The sequence below is a fragment of the Pteropus alecto genome, unplaced genomic scaffold (genome assembly GCF_000325575.1).
Source record: "Pteropus alecto unplaced genomic scaffold, ASM32557v1 scaffold3, whole genome shotgun sequence".
Classification (NCBI taxonomy): domain Eukaryota; kingdom Metazoa; phylum Chordata; class Mammalia; order Chiroptera; family Pteropodidae; genus Pteropus; species Pteropus alecto.
This window is the reverse complement of record NW_006442484.1, coordinates 22,844,663-22,850,016: the sequence shown is the minus strand read 5'-3', so window position 1 is coordinate 22,850,016 and position 5,354 is coordinate 22,844,663. Positions and strand designations below refer to the sequence as shown.

The 5,354-nt window shown below is 33.7% G+C and overlaps 1 pseudogene; it reads right to left on the bottom strand.

The window, feature by feature from the left end:
• Positions 1–654: 654 nt before the first annotated feature.
• Positions 655–773, bottom strand: LOC112470690 (annotated as a pseudogene).
• Positions 774–5,354: the final 4,581 nt, after the last annotated feature.

Below are 5,354 nucleotides of genomic sequence, written 5' to 3'. Positions count from 1 at the left end.
TACACTGTCCCCACTCCAGTAGTCACATAGAGGTGGTGAAGAATGGGGGAGGGCTTTAACCACCCCCCCATGGATATCATCAGCTTTATCACACAAGCTGCTACAAATAAATGTTCAGTCTAATTAAGAAGGAAACCAACATAGTTTGCTTGCTATGCCACTAACTTTACAGTAAACTGATTCCCACCTACCAGCAAATCACCATCTGAATAATTCCTATACAGACATTTTGAAGCCATTACTGCCCGATTCAAAGACATTATTAACTATTTGAATGAATAGAATTTATTTTCTATCCTCCAAAGAGTTTAGAGCAATACAATGTAAGCAACAAGCCATCAATAATAACAACTTGTTGAATGGTTTTTTGAAAGAATAGAACATGTTTTTGATACTTAATATTGTCACAATTTATACTGACTATGGTTACAATATCAAGTCATGAATGTGATGCATTTAATCACAGAGAAAATTACCAGAACAAATTTTGCAAATTAATTGATTAATACTGTGTATATAAAGGAGAAAGTTTTGCCTAAATAAACAATTCACATTTTAAGCACTTGAGATTGATTAGAGATTCTCAACTCAGGATGACATTACATCCCATGGAACATTTGGCAATATCTAAGACTTAAAAAAAAAAACAAAAAAAACCTACAGTACCTGGTATTTCTAGGTGGTCCCCCATCCAAGTACTATCCAGGCCCGACCCTGCTTTGTTTCCAAGGTCAGATGAGATCAGGCGTGTTCAGAGTGGCATGGTTGTAGACTGATTTGAGACATTTTTGCATGTCACAACTTGAGAGGGCTTCTAGTGGGTAGAGGCCAGGGATACTTATAAAGATCCCACAATGTATAGCAGGTACGTCTCTCATAACAAGTAATCGTCTGCTCCAAAACTTTAATAGTGCATAAGTCAAGAAGCCCTGGTTAAACCGTGGACTCACACTTAATTTGAAAGATATTGCTTTTTTATATGTTCAATATTTCTCTGGCCTCTAATGTTTGCCTAACCTTCCTCTATTTATGTAAGCAATAAACTTAAAACCTTAAGTTTTTTGATGAGCACAGAATAATATCGAAGAACCATGACTATGATATTTAGCATTGTACTTACATGCTCACATTGGGAACAACTCACTTGTAGTTTTTAAGAGGAAATAATGTAGGCATCCCCTAAAGTAAGGGGTTTTCCAAGTTTAAAAACTAGATAAAAAAAAAACATAATGAAAATAGCGTTTATTTGTTTGCTTTTTGTTTGCTTTTTATATAAACAAAACAATTTTTTTTTATGGACTAAAATCTTTAGGTTGGTTCACACAATTGAGGCTTGATAAAAGCTATACAGAGGTTGTCCTATACATTTGCCATATCTAAATCAAAAGATCATCTTCCATCCTTTAAAATCTTTACAATATGGTTCTTCCATGCAATGCCACTAGCACTGCCTTTATTGAAGCTCTCAGCACATTTTGCTGATGATTTTACTCTCCTTTTGCCTTCAGATGCAACCTCACACCCATTGCTGCCATATAATTCATCACCTGTATTGTTACCACGGTGACTTTGCTAATCTATAAAATTCATCATGTATCTATCTCTTTATACTGGTTGCCATTTTATCTCCACTACAGGTCATCATTGAGTATCTTTTTGACATTTAGGCTTAGACACCTAAATAAACGTAGACACCCATGTGCTAACATATGCTGCCTGCTTTTATTGGAGTTAACTCATGGTCTAAGTGGATCTGAGGCTGAAAGTTAGAATCTTCATCATGAAAGCTCTACCATAGTGTAAATTCTAAGCTCTTTAGCCCATAAGGTCTTTCATGATCAAGTTCCTGTGTAATTATCTAGTATTCTTCCCCATATCTCTCCTACGTTCGCCCTTTGATGTTACTGTATCAGATCATACCTATCTCCAAGAATTTTGTCGTGTCTTTTCATATTCATCAATGCCTTTTCTGTATTTTCTTTACCTGATGAACACTTACATCAGGAATTCATCTAGAATGTAGAATTACAATATAACACAACAATTCCACTCCTAGGTATATACTTCAAAGAATTGAAACATAGGTATTTAAACAAATAATGATATGTGAAGGTTTATACCAGTGCTATTCACAATAGCCAAAGTATTGAAACAACCCAAATGGATTGTTTATCCAGTCATCTGTTTGATCAAACAGATGACTGGATAAATGAAAGGTGGTATATCTATACAATGGAATATTACTCAGTTATGAAAAGGAACAACATATTCATGTATGCTACCATATGAATGAATTTCAAAAGTAAATGAAAAAAGCCAGACAAAAAGTCATCAATTATATTATTCCTTTTATACACAATATCTAGAATAGGTAAATCCAGAAAGATAGATAGCAGCTTAGTGGTTATCAAGGGTTAAGGGTATAGAAGGGATAGAAAGTATCTGCCTAATAGGTTTCCTTTGGGAATGGGGAAATTATTTAGAAACTCAGTAGTTGTGATTGTTGTACCATATCATGAATGTACTAAATGTCACCAAATTTTATACTTTAAATGGTTAATTTTATGTCATGTGAATTTCACATTAGGAAAAAAAAAGAATTCACATGGTCAGCTCAGCCTTCCCATTGAGCAGGAAGTCATTACTGACCTTAATTCTGTTTAAAATGCCCTTCTTCTTGGTTCCAAGAGAACCAGATCTCTCTTTTTGAAGAGACATTTATTATACTCTAATTGTTGGTTTTCATTTGTGTCTCTTCCAAATCCAGCCAAATTGTGAATTTGGATCCTTTATTCTTTATCATTGTCTTCCTCAATTTTATTTGATTGAGTCTATACACTAGAAACTAAATTGGCTTCCTAACTTGAGATAACTGAATGAGAAATCTCAATTGTTTTATCAATAAATAATAAAATCTATTTAATCAAATTTAATTATACGTTTGAAAATGTTTTGTTATTTTTGAAGATGTGCAGCATAACAATAGGTTTTTAACTATATATTAATTTTGAATTTTGAGTACAGATGGTTGATATATTTGAGATGGTAATTTAAAAACACAATGAATGTGTTAATTAAACCTACACATTGGTGGAGTACTTACTAAGTACTCAGCACTGAGCTGACTACTTTACGTAGGTTTTCTACTGCCTATTCACCTCTCTTTGTTGTTAGTGACTTCATGTAATTCAAATTCCTGTTCAAATATCAACCTCAGATGGGTTTTTCCTAAACATCTTATTTGAAAGGACTGCAAATCCATTGTGTAAAATATTTGAAACATTTTTTTTCCTATTTGAATTTGTATTACTTACTTTTTTAGTTATGAAATATGATTTGAATCTTCCGCATAAACTCTTTGAAAATAAATTTCCTGAAGATAAATTCTCTGAAAGCAGGACTTCAAAATATGAATCTCTAAAACACCCATTTTAAAATGTTTTCTCATTTTATATTATCAGGTAAAAATTTGATTTAGGGGCAGTGGAGAGAATTATATGAATTAACTAAAAAGAAAAATATGTGTGTTGATCAACTTCACTTAAGGTAGTATTTCTTCAAGGCCTGTTATCTCCCTTTTCTCCATTTTTTTTTCTTTCTTGGTCATATTGTGGGCATAAAAATACTTCTATACCATTGGTTTTTAGAAGGATTAAATGAGATAATACATGTTTAGGCTTAGAACTCATAATAATCAATTTCAACTCCTTGTTCAGATAGTAAAGAATTCACTTTAAATGAGTTAAATGAGTTCACATTGGTGGCCAAGACAATCTTCTTGGCCTCTTCAAGACAATACTATAAGAAGTATTTGAAATAGATTTGAATGAATGCTTCGTTACATGAGCAGTTTCCTCATCGATCAGTCAGTTCATCAAAAAGTATTTATTCAATGCCTAGTATGTGCCAGGAACTCTGCTAGGTGCTGCATATTCAGAAAGAGCAACTGACCACACAGTTTCTGCTTCTCAATTGATCATATCTATAATCCAAAGAATAGGTTTTCACCTTTTAAAGTCAAAATAGGTAATCAAGCTATTACATGAGCAGTTTCCTCATCGATCAGTCAGTTCATCAAAAAGTATTTATTCAATGCCTAGTATGTGCCAGGAACTCTGCTAGGTGCTGCATATTCAGAAAGAGCAACTGACCACACAGTTTCTGCTTCTCAATTGATCATATCTATAATCCAAAGAATAGGTTTTCACCTTTTAAAGTCAAAATAGGTAAACAAGCACACGGTTTTGATCAAGAATAATGAATTAACATTTAATTTCTTTATTGGGGCATTACGTTATCTTAAGGAAATTCCAAATATCTGAGTTATCAGAGATGCCAGGAAAGTACTACTGCATTTAATATTTTGGGACCTGAGACACCAACATCCTAATCTCCAGTTCTATTAACAAAGAATTGTCTATTACAACATACAAAGAGCAGCTCTCTTCTCTTTGAGAAACACTGGAGAAAATTATACTATTTGTAGATGACACTAAATTAAGCAGGATGGCTAACAAATTCAAAAGTTAAGTTCAACTCCAGTTACTGCAGTTATAGAGTCTCAAGAGTTTGCTTTACCTTGTCCATGGTTTTTGAATTTATATGACTGTGTGTCCTGATTTGCTTTATAGTACCCCTGCTAAAATGAGTTTCACTTTGACCTCAAGTTTATTTGTCAGTAATCTTAGTGTCTTTGGATCTGTTATCTGTTGCTTTGTTACAAATGATTACAAAATTTATGACTTAAAACAACACCTCTTTATTTAATTTATGACTCCACAGTCTATAATTGAGACTAGGCTTAGTTGATCAGTTGTTCTGGTCTCTGCTGGCTCCCTTAGTTGTGTTTAACTAGTGGCTCTGTTTCTGGAGTTGCCTGAATAACTAAGTTTTCCTCCATTATTTCTCACACTTGAGCAGATTCACCTAGGAATGCACATATCACATTGGCAGAGGTCTGGGAGAGAGCATGGAAATGTGCATTGCATCAGCCAAAGCAAGTGACAGAACCAATCCAGATACAAGGGGTGGAACAGCAGACTCCACTTGTTGAATGAGAAAAGTTGTAAAGTCATATTATAAAAGATGTGGGTACAAGGTAAACAAGAATTAAAGATATATTTGTAATTTATAACAATTGGGGCAGAATGCATTTTCAGTTTAACAACTGCTTGGAGATCTTGATTGCCATATCTCACTTTCAGATTCTATTGCTTTGAATGTAGGTATTGACCAATCTTAGATTTATCCTTCTTTTTAAGATAATCAAACCTGGTTTGTGTGGACTTTGCACAGAGTAAGTAGTCAAGTTTCTATATTCCTGGTTTCTTCCACATCCACCTTCCTCTCTTTCC